The 16,306-nt window shown below is 37.4% G+C and overlaps 2 protein-coding genes across 7 annotated transcripts in view; one reads left to right on the top strand and one right to left on the bottom strand.

The window, feature by feature from the left end:
• The window catches only part of LOC135131219 (pancreatic triacylglycerol lipase-like), a 173,906-nt gene that overhangs the window by 134,360 nt on the left and 23,240 nt on the right, over positions 1-16,306 (bottom strand). The window lies entirely within an intron of this gene.
• LOC135131212 (agrin-like) overlaps positions 1-16,306 on the top strand; it is a 147,729-nt gene that overhangs the window by 111,313 nt on the left and 20,110 nt on the right. The window lies entirely within an intron of this gene.

Raw genomic sequence — 16,306 nt, 5'->3', positions numbered from 1 at the left:
ACGACGGATCGATGATTTAAATTAAGAGTCGGCAGGGTTATTTTTTAAACACCTGTAAAGCAGGGGGAAAACAAAGCTCGCCCGATCGAGAGAGCGATTGTTAATTACGGCAGTTATTTTCGAGTCTTTGGATTTAATAACGATTTGCGACGAATTAAATAATGATTTCCCTTTCAAATGTCTCGTTGTATAAATAATCGATTTATTTATTTTCGAGGGGGATACAGTACAGTAGTTGTTTTGAAAACCCGATCACGTTTCAGTCTTTACATTAGAAATCAACGTTTCGTATTTCACCTTGTAGGCCCTAAAGCAGAGTTTCCTTTTCTCTTTGTAGCAACAAACCTTCCGCCTAATTTTACGAAACAAATTAAAACAGTTTGAAATATAACAAAGCCGTACTTAAAAATGATGAAGGGTTGCTACGCACTTAAAATAATATTAACTTCCATTCTAAGTAAAAACTCCCAACTCCAGTTTTGCTTAATAAATTTGCTTTCTCACAGGAAAAATACTGTCGTAGAGATACTGTCAAGTACGGATAAATATTTATTCTCTAGTAATAAAAACTCACCTCCAACTTTTTATCCGGTATTATTTAAAGTGTAGGGTTTTTCGTCACGTGGCAAATGTTTTTATAGCTCTTTATGTACATAGAAAGGGCTTTATCTCACTTTAGCAGTAATTGTCTTCTTTCCAACTTTGAAATTTTCTCATCACTTTATTTCGCTGTTCAATCCACTCACTCTATCGTTTATCTCATCTTATCCCACTTCCTTCCTTCTTAAAGTACCGGCATTCGTTTCTAAATGTCCGTAACCAAGCTTTCTTTGATATATCTTGTCTATTTGTTTGCTTTAAACTCGTCCCCGGGACACCATCGATTCTGATTTAATAATTTCCTTTCGTCAAATTTTTCTAATTTACGGGGCAAACAGGTTGGCACGGAAACCCTCCGCCACTGTCGCAGACTTAATTCTGACAAGCTATATTAGAAATTTTATTAAAGAATCTCCATACACTCAGAGCGATAGAACTTAACTCGACGGCAACCGCCGCGTAATTAATCAAAGTATTAATCGTAGAGATCCCTCACCGCGTAATATCAACTCACTTTCCGCAGAAAAATTACCTCACGATAACTAGTCTATCCTAGGAATTTATCAAAGAACTCAAGGCGACCGACAAAAAAAAATGAATAAAACCGACTAATGAAAATTCCTACCATTTCTTACAGTACTCACAAGTTCAACAAAACTTCATAACGTTTCCCTTCTTTTTTTTGCATACTTCCCTCGAATTAATTCTAGTAAAAACCCGTATTAAATGCAAAAATAATAATCTAATGTGCAATTTTCATGCAAAAACCACTTTACATTATTCTCACGTATAGATAAAGGAAAACACGGTTGCATCAACATTGCGGATAAAATCACATTAAAGAGATAATATTGTTTCTCTCCGCGATAACTTTTTCGAGCCGAATAAAACCATGCATACATTTGGCTCTCATCCGCACCTGTTCGCGCAAAAATTTCCCTATCCCGTTAGTTCGCGTGATAAAACCATCCCCAGTGAATCCTCAACGCCTCGAATCGGCACGCATTCTTTCCCCTAGCACAGCGACGTATCGTCTGCAGAAATGAAGCAAACGACTGAGTCGAGCCGACCGTATTTGTGGCTGATTTAATTTTTTTATCACACAGTAGGCACTTGGATGGTGAGGAGCGGCACACGACACACTTCGTACGAATCAGTCGCTTCTTTTACGTGCTATTGAGACGTGCCGCTTGCATGAAAGTGAGTCGAATTAACGCGGTACTTTACTCTCGCATCAATCATCTCCGCTATTGTCTGTTAATGTTTTCATTTTTAACGTTGAATAACTTATCGACACACTGACCTAAGTACTTTTATATAGTAAGAAACTGTGTTCTTTTCATTTACAACTTTCTTAGGCTATAATTAAATTTAGATTCATTATTATTAGATTCGAAACTATTATTAAACTATCAAGTGGAGCTCTCCTGAATTTCTAGTCAGAATTTATCGCGTGTTATAATTTATTAAAATTTTCGTTACGAGTTGAAAAGTGTAGTAACTAGCAAAACGGCAGTCTCTTTAAAATAATCGATACGCGTGTATTGTTATATGAAATTTTACTAACAAAGCGTGACGCCAACATATTTAGATTTGTTGTGTTATACGCTTTTCCTTCTTCCAAAGCCGATTAAAAAAACGTAGTATTTTTTAAACATAAAACAAATTTGTTGATTTTGAAATTATTGTAACAAAACTGCTTATTTTATTTTTTCGAAAAAAATATTCAAGCCACGGTGTTTTGTATGACACAAAAAACAAATTTTGATCGCACGAGTGATTATTTCCAAGTAGAAATACTACCAATAAGTTGAAAAAAATTGGTCTTGTTATCATAATTATGATTATTCAAACGGCAGAAAACCATCCCACGACCTTAACAACACGCATTTTCTTATTCTCACTCCCTCTTCCATCATTTGCGTAGCTCGAAGCAAATAACAGAGTTTCATTTACATAGTGTTCGTTCTGCGATATGTTTAATTTTCATCAATATTTATTGTTTTTGTTAATTAAATGAATGGAGATTTCGAAACCCTAACTAATTTCTAGAATAGTTTACTCTTTGCCGAAGCTGTCAAACATTTGAACTTAGAGATTTGGTTAAATAACACATGAAATTTAATCGCTCTTATACCCCAGCACAATCGAACGACGAACGTTAGGAAACAGTAGCATGTATTTTATGTACATATTTAATATCTCATTCGTTAATTACCGTATTAAAAATTCATAACATATTATTACGAATATAACGAGAGGTTCAATTGATGAGCGAAGTATTTCCGTCGGGTTTGGTAAAATCGTTCATATAAACGATAAACAAAAGAAGCTCCAGGATTAACTCCTGAGGCGCACCGCCTCAAAAAACGGTAAACTCTGAGTTGTTTTCGATTTAAACGAAAAATATTACCGAAATATTTAGTGTTTTGAAGCGGCCGCTTCAAAATTTGTCGATGCGAAGTGAAGAATGCTTATAAAGGACGTCACGTAGAAGCAGTATTTACTATTAAATTCCTTTTTACTATCTTGACCGTGGTGCTTTTTATATCACATCATTTACACCTGCAGTATATAACTTGAAAAGCACAGTTACGACATCGTAAACTCAAACTTGCCAGAATCATCGTTACTGATCATAATTTGGTAGATCCCACTTTTTAAATTACAACACTAAAATGATCGCGTTAAATTTGAGAATATTTTGCGGGAGTTCGTTTGAATGTTGGTCGAACGCAAGAACGCGGCTTTATTCGAAATTTTTGTATAAAAGTTAGCAGCTGTTAATTCACATGTGATCAAAACACACAAATCATAAATCCCTTTTCTTTTGTGTGTGCTCGGAGATTGATGGTCGTGATTAGCTAGCAACAAAGCAAGCTATTAAAAACGCGAGCATTTGATTTTCGGAAAATGTTTGCGAAGCTCGATTTATGTCTCATGTCATTCGGATTAACCTAAGCTTAAAGCATTACGAAGGAATTCTGGTACGGTTTCAACTCCGCATATGTTTTAGAGCAAGAAGATTAGTCGGTGAAATCCAATCTAAATTGTTTTTTGAAGAGTTATGTAGTGTTTTTCCATGTATCCCTTATTAGTTGGAGGTAAATAAGTTTCTTGGTGAGATTTTAGCGCGTATTATCCGGCTTTTTTCATATAAGTAGAAAAGTCCTCCAGCCACAAAAGTTTCGAGCTACAAATTCATAGGATTAGTAAATGTCTAAGTATTTCCGAAGCGATGAAGATATCGACGTTTCACTCCATTATTTTGTTTTATCACATCCTTAAATCTACCACTATCTCGGGAATGGATTATCAGCTCAGTCTCTAATAAAATCGTTTTTTTCTCCTCTCCCACACAATATGAAAAAATATAAACCAATTTTATGAACAATTAAGAAAGCTAATGAAGTTGGAGAACACGAACAGATGCATTTAAAGGCTGAAGAATATTTATAACGAATAGTGGTTGGCCTCTTAATGAAGCTGAAGCGACATTAATGATTTTCTCTTCGGCGAAACACCACGCTATTATTCTTTAACGCAGTTTATGCGTAATGAATAAACATTCAACGGTCAATATCATAATCCCGACCTGTCACTCTGATTTACTCAAGCCCGGTGACCTACACCCGCCATCGTTCTCCTGACAAACTTAATCTACTCGATAGGGTGGACAAACAAACAAGTCGAATTTGCAACAGACTCCCGGAACGTCTTTTTCGCCGAACGATTCGGACATAAATTTTCCCAATTCGCATTCAACATTTATACCGTACTTAACCTAAAAGGCCTTTACCACGATTTCCTGACAAAATTTAGCTTTCTCATCGAGTTAATGCATCGATTAACCGAATCCATACAAGCCACTGGCACATTGTCATCATCATTACCTCGACGTAAATCAATAATCCAACACCATACCCAATTATTAACGAATTTCTTCTGTTCTGAATACTCTCTGACGTCACGAATGTATTAAAGGTTGCATACGGAAACACTCCTATCCATAACAACGCCTCGGCATAACATAACTTGCCGCACATTTTAATAATAACAAGGTCCAAGGGAGCATAGCTACGTTCCGCGGTCTCATCTCGGAAATTCATCTTTTTAACATTTAATATGTTTGTATTAGACACGTGCGCTGGTTAGAATCGAGGTTTATCGTATGTTATTTAAAATAACATAAAGCTCATTCTCACCGACACTCTGCGGGTTTGTCCACTTCGACAACTTCCGCGTTACTTTGAGATCGCATTATTAATGCTTCGGCTGTGCTTTTGTAAGCTTATTCTAACGATGACAACTGTCGTTGCCGATTTTCCGAATCGACAAAACATCATAAAGAAGTTTGTATGAGACGCCTATTTTTGAAACCTTTACTGACATTACACCAAAAAACATACCGAAGAACGCTTGTATTTATATTTTATTTTATAGGAGAATGAAAAATGGCTTTCTTCGCTCGAGGTGGGAGCGGCAAGAAGGTGACTTATGCCGTATCTGCTGGACTTTGTCCAAGAATGGAGCGTCGATTAAATTATAATAATTGTTTTATGCCCCGCGTGACTCGAAGAGTTGAAGGAGTCGCTAAGTTCGGCGTTAGTTCTAGACTCGTACATACCTCTCAGAAATTCTCCGGCGAAATTCCGGTATTGCCATTTGTCGACAAGGTAAAGGCGGCACTGCTGACTTGCTTTAACATGGTTATTATTCTCACGTACAAGACTTCGTCGACTTTTCTTGTGATAGATAAGTGAAACAGAGAGCCGGGTTACAACTTAACTTGCGCTTATCCCACGTTTGATTTTCTTGTACTTTGTGCTGACGCTTAGCATTCACTATCGATAAAACTTTCTCAATTAAATAAAACAGAAAATCAATATCGTCCCTTATGCGGTTCATTTGAGACGTTGTACCCAAATTTGATTGAATTTTTTAGCCACAAAGCGGTCTTTTATGTCATACGTATCGCGGCGAGATTTTTCCCTCTTAAAGTTCTCTTCCTAATTACGCGAAAAATTCCATTACGGGAACTCTATTTTGTTCGTTAAATTTTCGCGTCTCAGAAATTTATTGTTCTTTCAATTTCTGTGGGTATTCGATCTGAAAATGTCTCATTTATAAGAAATACGGCCGAATGTTGACTAGATGCTTAATTATTTATATTTTATTTATCCTTCTCTATCCCTTCTTGGGCGTACATAATTCTTTCAGACTCGAAATCCGATGGCCGAAGTTCTCTTTAAAAAAGAAGATTTAGATTGGATCTGTTTTTCCTTTCGCGGCAGATTTTCCAAATAGAAAATAATACAGGATACGATAATTTCTCTTCACAATAGCTTGACTCTCATTGCGTTATTCATAAAATTCACACGTTTTTAAATCACGTAAAACACTAGTCATGTACGTTCATGAATATTGCAGCTTTAGTCACACGAAATTCTGAAATTTCCCTCTTCATTTTACTGCACTGTTATAACGACAGTCTGGCATCAGGTTCACTTTACGATCCCACTCTCCGTCTATTTTTGTCGCAAATAAAACTAAAATTTTATATTATCGACACGGCAAAGCCGACAAATCGCCGAAATATTCAAAAACATTTTCGACGGCTCCGGTTTAAGTTGAATAACTTCGATTCGCAGTACGTATCGGTTCCGGGTCGAGCATAACCTGCATTTTTCTGTCCGAATCGTAAAACACAGACGTTTCCAAATTGAAAAAAAATCGCCAAATTACGCTGCACTCGCGCCAGCACACATTCCGTTGTTTTAATTTATTTTACTTGCTTACAACTATACATATCTCCGGTTATGGAAAATGCGGTCGCCGCTTTTATTGCAGCAAAAGATAGTTGTAACGTTGCTATAAAATGTATTTCCGCAAATGTGCGCTTTTTCATAAATGGGCTTAAAACGAGAGAAGAGCTCTACGGCTTAATAGCCCGATATCAAAAGGCAAAAGCTGGATAAACTCGTGAAAGATTCGCACCTTACCACTGGGGTTTTTAAACTTCCATATCGATTTATAAACTAAATAAAAATTTTATTTTCATATGGAAATACCAATATCAGCAATAAAGCCGAGAGTTTTCATAAATACTCACTTTATGGCACCGTTAATGTACACCTGAGTAAAATTCCAAACAAAAATAAACGGTTCGAGGGCAATTAAGGGAGCTGAAAAAGTAGGCCATATAAAATGCAACATAAAACAATAATAAAGAGTAGGAACATAAAGCCACTGCTCCACCATATTTTAATAACCGCTTATTCTGCAAAGCTACAAACAAAAGAAGAATTTAACACAACGTAGGTCCTCCCATTTTTTCTTTTCCTAGTTGAGTCCCCCCGAAATTTTTAAAGCCGAAAACGGTAAAGTAAAAACCGACCGATCGTTTCTCCACTTCCTCACAATCATCACTTTACGCGATAAATACAGTATCGTCATGCATATGCAGCAATCAAAACCGTGAACTTATTTTGCCGATAAAGGTAAAATTTTATCGAGAAAATAGCTCCGAAAACTCTTTTACGAGCCATTCCAATTTTATGAAACATATGATTAAATTCGTAAAATTTGGATGGTCCATTGCAAATAAGTGCAGTTCGCGTAACATGGTTACGGCAGCAAAGAGAATCTAATTCTTGAAATAGGGTGTATGCAAATTTTATTGGCCGTTTTCCAAGAACAGTTACGTCATTACTTTTATCGCCTGCTGTACATAAATATTTAGTCTAGTCGAAGTTTACGAGAGTTCGGATATCAAAAGTACTTGCTCGATATCGTCCGAAGTAAAAAAGGCGTAAAATTTTCCGCCAAGTGTATTATTTTGGATTTTTTCCGGCAAGGATAATAAAAGCAACAATTAAAGGAGTCTCGGAGGGTACGTCTGATAGACAGCGATGGAGTTATTAGCTCGAGAGGAGTGCCATAAAACTTTAATTAGTCGAATGTGTCCGGCTCAGGTGTGGGTCGTTTCGCGTTTGTAGAAATGTTCTGACCGAGATGCAGCGAGTTGAACTTTGTCATGTAGGATAAAATGGGACGCGAGGCGAAGTTTTGGTGGTCGCTTTGGGGTGTAAATTGAGACTGATTTTCATTTTGTGCGGTAAAATGTATATATATTGTAACGCGGAGAAATAAATTTGTCGGGATTCAGAATCCTAAACACATAAAGCTCTGATAATATATTCAAGTTATAATTACAGCACAAAGTATAACCGCCCGGTATGTGTACGATTTGCTTGTGAACGCGACGAGGACGTGTTAAGCTGAAGTGTGAAGGGTCCTTTATCGCATCGTTCAACAAAGTGTAATTCACCTGTCATTAACTGGACCATCTGATTGGCAGGTTTTAACAGCTAAATAAACCACTCCTGACTTTATTCACTTAACCGATTTCCTAATTAAATCGCATTGTCGGACGACCCTTCCGCACTCGCGGCTAATAATTTTCCAAAGGTATTCTCGTTTACGATAATCCACTATTGCTGTAACGTTGCCATTCTTACAGCTAGGTTAATTAAAAATCAACTGCATTAAATATATTTTTCTTAAATTCCGGCATGGTTCGCCACAGTTGAGATAAAGATCTAGAGAAAGTTCTAGGTCTTTTCCATACACTCACATTCCAAAAAAACAGATGATCTAGGTTTTCGGTCAAATTCTAGCCATTCTAGAACCAGGTGTTTGTTAAACATCTAGATCTAAGCCATATGGCAGCGAGTTTTGAATTCTCTGGGTCTTCTAAACACACTCGGTTGTGCTTAAGTTGTTCCAGATTCGAAGGACGAGACGATTTGGATCAATTTCCAGGCAACTTGAGAATGCCACATTTTCCGAGTTTTCAAATTCACTACGGATACGAAAACGTGAAAAAATGCTCAAATTTCAGCGGTATGTAGACAGTAGCGACCTGAGTACTGTTACGATGATCGATGATTGAAAAAAAGTTGGCGTGGGTAAAAGTCAACAATTTATTTTTTAGTAACTCCAATTTAGACGAGGAATTACACAACGATTATGTACAAAATGATTCCGGCGCAACTTGTTTGAATTTTCTCGACACTCGTTGGACTTGACTCGTTGGTTGAATCAGCTGAATCATCTCGTTCCCGAACATGGCCTCTATTTAAATTAATAGATGTTCCGAAGTCTTTCTGGAATACCCATCGCGACTTCCGCTTCCAGGCTTTTCTTTAGAGAACACCGCCCGGCCGCCGTCACCGACGATGAGTCACCCATCGTCGCCGTACATATAGAACCCATATGTGTCGTACCGGGGCGGCGTATGGGTTTATTTCGTAACAGTATTCTGAGTCTGCCAGACCCATTCAGGTGTGCCCAAATCGTCTTTACCTCAAACAGTGCTCATTCGCAAACTTCAAGTTTCGAACGACTACAAAAGCTGAATAAAAGTCACCACTGTCGAACGTGCATTCATCGACGTGAATCTGAACCTATATGCTTTGTTTTAGAAAGACTCAACACCTAGAACGTGGAACAAGTTTGCACTTTACGACGCCATTTGCAAGCGTTTTTAAAACATTCGTCAAAAGTTCTGCAAAGTTCGAATTTGTGTCTACTCCCATCTTATGAAAAAGAAATATCCTTTCTTTCTTTCTCGGTTTCCTGCGACGCTTCCCCTCTCTTTTCAACTCAAGGTGATATAAAGAAGTTACGATCGAATTTAATTAATATAATAAAGATGTTGAATAGCATTGGCTTTTTTTTATTTCGCACGTTGCGACCATAATCGCGTAGGAAACAAAAATCGGACGGAACGAGGTTGACTCGAACAGAAGTTTAATTATGAAAGAACATTTTAAATGACCGTGTCACTTGAATCTGATTGGCAGGTTTTGAGTGTTAACGAACCGCTTTTAACATGATTGCAGATAGGTGATTTTCTAATTAAATCGCATTGTTTGAACAAGCACGAGCAAGAATTAAATAATTCAATCGGAATTTTGTGATAAATGGTTTTTACGTCTGTCCAAGCGAAACTAATGGTCGCCGCATCAATTAAAAGACCGAATCGGAACCATGAAATATTTGCTTACATTATTTCGGCCGCCGCCGATATCTGATACTGACAACTATGTAGCACTCGATTCTCTGCATTATGTACGAAATTAAAGCACTACTTTTTATACGCACTCGATGTTAATTTCGAATTGGGAAACAAAAACCTCAATTCGCATTTCGGTCACGGTTCTACATTTTTGTTGCTTTAAAATTTATATTGAAAACGTGAACCTTCAACAAATACTCGACTCGATCTGATATAATATTTACTTTAAAAACACAAACGAAAACTTGCCAAACTGCAAAATACGTGATTAGGAAAATTTATTTGTATTTTACCCGTCTTATAGAAACTTGACACTTAGAGAATCTCGTGGGATATAAGGGTTCCACTGTACATCTACGCTCTCGGAAAATGAAATAGATACCGAAGCAGAGAAGGGACCTCTAATAATTCAGGATTACGCTTCATCAATATTTACAACGGAAAGATAAAATTCGATTTCATAATAATCAGCGATCATCAACATAATTGCCCGAAATTGGACATTAACGAGAAAATATCTTCAAACCTTATATTACAAATACACAACACAGTTCATAACCCATAATCAAAACTCGCTCTGCAACCAAAATTACCATATCAACAGCCGGACCACCCCGCTAGTATCGCTGCAGCGCATCTATCACAAAGACATGTTCACACATCAACAGAAATCATCGCTTCATTCTTTACCTAAACCTCGCGTTATGAAACATTTCAATTGTTAAGAGAATAAAATATTTTTAGACATAAATCTGTATTACGCAGCTAAGCAACTGACACTTTTCTTATCCCTCAGAAACTTTTCAGTTTAAAGGGATCAAAATGAATTATATAACCATTTAAGTTAAAAATGTCCACAGTTCTCAACCAGTAGATCTTATTAAATTGTACGACACACAAATCTACTGAAAAGACTTATTTTTCTACAAAAAAAACGGCGGCATTTATAAATGATTTACGGTTAAGATTGCAGAAATTTGCTTTACAACCTTCGTCGTTTTGACGCACGGACATTTCGTAGTTGCAGCTCGTTAAAAAAACCTCGGGGGGAAATCGCGGTACAAATAATATAAGCGGCGTGCGACAACGATTATGATCACTTTTATTATACTAATCGCAGTATGCGAGATAAAGAGAGAGAGAGAGAGAGAGAGAGAAGAGGGAAGAGAATAAAATAAATTTGTGTAGAGGTCGACCTCGTGCGTTTGAAAAATCGCTGATTGAAAAATGAAGGAAACGAATTAGGGAAAAATATTTGACCACTTAATAAAAAAAGTAGCAGCCTGCAGCCGACAAGAAGATCCAGCTATGAAATATTAAATGACAAAAGCCCGGGATAAAATGGATGATAGTGGTCCTAAAGAGAAAACACGGAACGGAGGAGAAGGAAGTTCCAAAATGATATTAGAATTTTTAAAAGGTGCAAATTTCCGTATCGTTATAATTTGTACTAACGCAAGGAGAAAAATGAGAAGGAATACATTAATGTATTTAGAGAACGAGCATACAGACGGGAAGTGAAAGGATCGGCGCTGCGAGCATTAGGAGCATTAGTTCTGGTTAGTTGTAAACTGTTTAGAGATAGCGTAGTATCGTGTGCCTTTTATGACGGAATGATGTTGTCGCTATTAGACTAATTTGAATAAATTTTGTGTAATCCCGGGAGTAAAGGTGTTTTTATGGTAAAGAGTAGAGTGATGTATTACGTCACATTCAGCACTAGCGAGCTGGTAAGTTGGAATGGATGTGAATGCTACACTATTCCCTGGCAAATTATAAAGATTTATAGACATGTAAGTTAGACAAGGCGCAGAACTAAGCGGATCTACCTCTCCCCGGTCCATAAATTTCCTCCAAATTTAGTAGAGTGTGACATTCTCGCACCTTCGACAACATTCTTTGCTCATTAAGTTGTTTAATGAAATCCGCGACAAATGACTTGTCGAACTGTCGACTAATAAATTTCACATATTACGTTCACAGTATGTTCGTCTTATCGATTTCTAATACTCGATACGCGCTTGGTGTAGACGTATACCCTCCAAAAACTTGCTAACCTGTGGCTAAATGAATAATCCCTCAAAAGGAACATCAACTTATCGATCGTAATTTACGCTAGAATAACGAAATTTTTATTTCCAACCTCCAAAAAACGAGCACGAAGAGGAAAATACTAAAATTCCGTATATTGATGTAAAAAGCCTTTGGGTGACAAGCAGAAAATGCGCTTGTCAATGGGCTAAGGCAGAATAATTGAACACGTACCTAAGGGATAAATTTCCTATAAATTCCTCAAACCGGTCGCACAACAAAAATTCACATCCAAAAGCACCGCACCGAATCGGTCGGTAATAAATTTTATTAATTTTCATGCACTTTTCAAGAATTTTTAATTTTGCACTCCCGACGACACGAATTTCATTCTTCCCATAACTCATCCTCTCGTCATACGTGCCACCACTAAACAAAAGCCCTTTTCAATTTAAAAGTTATCACTTTGTCACATTGTTTTCGTACGGGGGAAAAGTTGCAAGATGATCGAATTAAACAGCGGCGCACTTTGTTCCCTTTGTTGTTCTCCTAATCGTCGCCATACGCACACGAAACAGATAATACCGCTCGGGGTAACACGACTCCTAACGTCGGCACGATCTCCACAAAAGCGGTACTTCATTTGTGAGCTTCGAAAACCAGGAGACGCAGAAACACAACCTAACCCACGACCTTAAAGACAACCACGACATTCAAAAGATTGGTTAAATTTTGCTCCCTGATCTGTTGTATTTACCAAAATGTAGTTTTTCTTCACTTACGACTTGTTCTGGTTCTCGAACAAGTGCCACACCCGAATGATTTCGTTACGTTTACCGGCGTAGTTTATTGGTTAATTTAATAATTAAAAAACTGTCGTCTCGAGTGAATTCAAGCGTACAGTTTTTCTGACTTTTAGCGTTAAGTTTAGGGCGTTTTGTATGTGAAATTTGCAGCTCAAACGGCGAACATCGAAGCTTTTTGCGTAAACAAATTATAACGTTAGCGATTACCGCCACCTCTGTGGAAATTTGAATAATTTAAGGAGCTTTGGGCAGCCTTTAATTCTTGGCTTTGTAATCATTTAATTATTTACGGCATCACTAATTAAGCTCGAAAAACATCATCGGTGAAAAGTGCGTTGCAATTTCCTTCAAGCGAAGTGGAAACATCATAGGGATCAAAGCCAGAGTTTTTTTTTTTTTTAATATATTGCGAGTCGTTTCAGGCGACGGATCGCTATTCCAAAAATAGAAACAAGAATTATCTATTGCGAAAGTGTCTCGGCGGCGAATTTCTCTTCAAATAACAGCAAATACCGGCCTGATTGCGAAGCTTAGTGACTTACAGGTACGGCCAGTTAAATCTAATTGGTTTGTCAGTAATTGGACTGGTGATACTGAGCAGCCAACTGGATCAAGAATAGCTTTGCGTTTTCTCGTTCTCTTTCACTTATCTTTATAAAGGTAATGAGGTATGTGATGTGGGTTACTCTGATCAACTAGATGAAAAAATGCTCCGGGAGGGATTCTCCTGATCCGATTACGACCAGAATCAAAGCGAATCTATTGAAATTTGTAATTACGTCAAAAGGGTATTAAAAATTGGCGTTAGCGGTAACGCAAATCCAATTTTGTAATGGACGGGGAGTTCTCGCGATCGCTCCGGAGGTGAGTCCACGCATCATTTTTAGTCATATTCAGATTCGAGGGATAGTAATTTTGAAAATGGGAGTTAAGATTTATCGGAATCGTATATCTATTTTACCGGGGTAGTTTTCAATTGATAAATTTTAAGGGTATAAGTTCACAGCTGGTACATTTATCTGGGTCGCTAGATCTATATTTCATATTCGTATTCATCGTCGCATACACAACCGTCATGAGGGTTGTTGTCAGTTTTGGCGAGTCTTCTCGTCCAGGACGTAACGAATAAATTGCGATGATAAACGATATTATAATTTCTTTTTTGTTGCCGTTTTGACGACTGCTAAATATCGATTCAGTCGGAGGGTAAATCTAGCATCGTATTCCGATCGAATTAACGTTCAAATGGGTAGGTGTTTGCAACCGAACTATTGGGAATTACTTCAAGTGTTACCGTCACGAAATGTCTCTTAAGGGAAACATGCGGTATTTTAGTATACAGAAGCTTTGATATATAGTCAGACGTGCGTTTAATTAATCACACACGACCTCCCACCAAAACGGGAACGCGTACGCTTTCTTGGAATACGCATTTCCCAAAACGAGCATCGCGCGAGCAAAGCGAAAAAATTAAATCCCGTCGGCAATGGTTTATTAAATTTCGCCGATATCTTATATCAATTTCCTTTTTTGATACTGTTTTTATTTTTATGCAAGAGACTTAATATTAATGCTGGTCACGACTACGCTTGCCTGTCTCCGGCCCAAGCAACGATAAAATTATGCGCTACTTCTTTCCGAAGAAATGAAACTCCAATCCACACGATTCTCACCAATAACAACACCGAATTCCTCTAAACCGTGATTGCCCAAATTTATTAAACTAAAACAAAGTTCTCTAATCCAATAACATCAACTTAAAGCCGATAGTCTTATCCTTCCTATTTATTAATGGGATTAATTATCTCTTCGTAGTCTTTAATATTGTTTGAACAACTTAATTAATACGGTTACAGCCAACTTTTCGTTCGCTGCCCTAATTAAATATTGTAATCCGACCTGCACCCACTTTACCGACGACACATTGGTCACTAATAAACTTCAACGCCCGATTGCTTCCCCGCCGCTCTCAATTCGGATCAAATCTGTCCAAACATTTTTGTTTTAGACCATCAGCAAACTCGCCACAAATCAATCACTAGACTCGATCAATTACCGAAAAAGCAATCATTAAAAACATCCACTCCATCAAAAGAGCTTTTATTCCCCGTTTGACACATGCGAAAATTATACAATTCCGAAACTACAATAAAACTCGCCGTTTCGGCCCACCTCCAGAGACGACGACTCGACACTTCAAACATCCTTGCGGCATAAGTTTACTTTTTGTTAAAAACGGGCGCCAGCCCCGATAGGTTCAAGACTCACAACTACAAAAAAAAACTATCACAATAAGTCGGAATAGTAGAATGTTGTGCGGTTGCAAAAACCCGTAGTCTTTTCGTATAGATTTCGTTTATTAGTTTATTAAGATATAACTGTTGCAAGAATTAATTACGAACGATAGCGAATGCGTTTTCTAATTTGGCACGACTTAACACCTGACCCTACCGTCGTTCCGCAATATACGAAAATGCGGAAAATAACGCTTTAAGTGTTTTATCAAGACAGATGCGAATGGTGCTAATTGGTATTTGGTGACAGCGGGCCCTCACAGATGCGCGAAACATTCCATATTCTCTTGTGGTGATACGTCTTTCTCCTGAACTTGTCGCTATAGGAACGAGATAAAGTTGATGTATTTTCTTTTTTTATTATGCATGTCCTATACCAAAATATGAAGTGTACCACGTCGCGCTGAATTTTTAAAAGTAATATTCCGACAAAAATCGTATTGGATCTTGAATGAAGACACATAGCACCAGAGGGAGATATCTGGATACAGTCTTGTAATTTGACATATCTCGAAATTCCGCAAGCTCTACATACCACTCACCTGCGTTGATATGTCTAGAATGTTGATGCTTGTTAAGTGACGTTTATACCTGGCGTCATTCAAAGCGTTTTTGTTTTTTTCTTTTCTAATGGAGGAAATTGTAACCGAGGGTGGTAAATGTGTTAATGCCTCACACTAACGCTGTTGTATAGTTTATACGGATTTACGAGCACTTTGAATAAAATAGAGAGGGTTCACAGGAAAATTAGTGTGGTCAGAACAAACTAACTTCTCTAGAGGATCATTACCGAGTGAATTTTTAACAAACTGACTTACGTTTAAGTAGAAGAAAGTCTCATTCGCCGAGTTTCCACGAGAAGCCGCAGTTATTTTTTAGAGACGAAACTTCTTAACAATGTTACGAAGCACATAGATTATTTACTGCGTAACGCCTAGATTTAATAGCTGCCCAGAATACCCAATTTTATAGACACCAATAAATTATTCGCTCCGATACCTTTGCCTCAAAGTGCTATTATTATTAAAGGCTCAATTGGGGTCACAATTAGAGTAACATCGATGCGTACTTTTAATTGATTAGAACATCAATTTTAAATATGTGTACTCCATGCATAATTCACTTCACCTTCCGTAATTGGAATGTACAAATTTTATAAGCTCAATTATAACACTATTTTTTTATAGGTGAAATTTTTAAATTTACTGTCAATTTCGTTGTACCAGCAGATCCTGCAAAAACATGCACGATGATTGAAGGCTTTTCAAACTGTTTACAACTGGAAGTTAATTGTTAACTAGTCGTAAAGTTAGTTCGCATTTTGCTTTTATCCTGGCGCATCCATCATTCACTTTTCACTACAGTTTTAACTATTTTGTGTCCATGTTCCTCAAAGTCGTTCGGATTTTAATTTTATGCAAGTCAAAATAAAGGTTGCAACTAACGCAGCTCGCGACACTTGGATGCATGTTTGAAACGGTAGCTCGGTTAAT

This window comes from Zophobas morio, unplaced genomic scaffold (assembly GCF_036711695.1).
Source record: "Zophobas morio isolate AGI-343-1 ecotype UQ-CSIRO unplaced genomic scaffold, CSIRO_AGI_Zmor_V1 ptg000019l, whole genome shotgun sequence".
NCBI lineage: Eukaryota > Metazoa > Arthropoda > Insecta > Coleoptera > Tenebrionidae > Zophobas > Zophobas morio.
The sequence above is the reverse complement of the archived record's forward strand: the minus strand, read 5'-3'. Positions and strand labels throughout refer to the sequence as shown.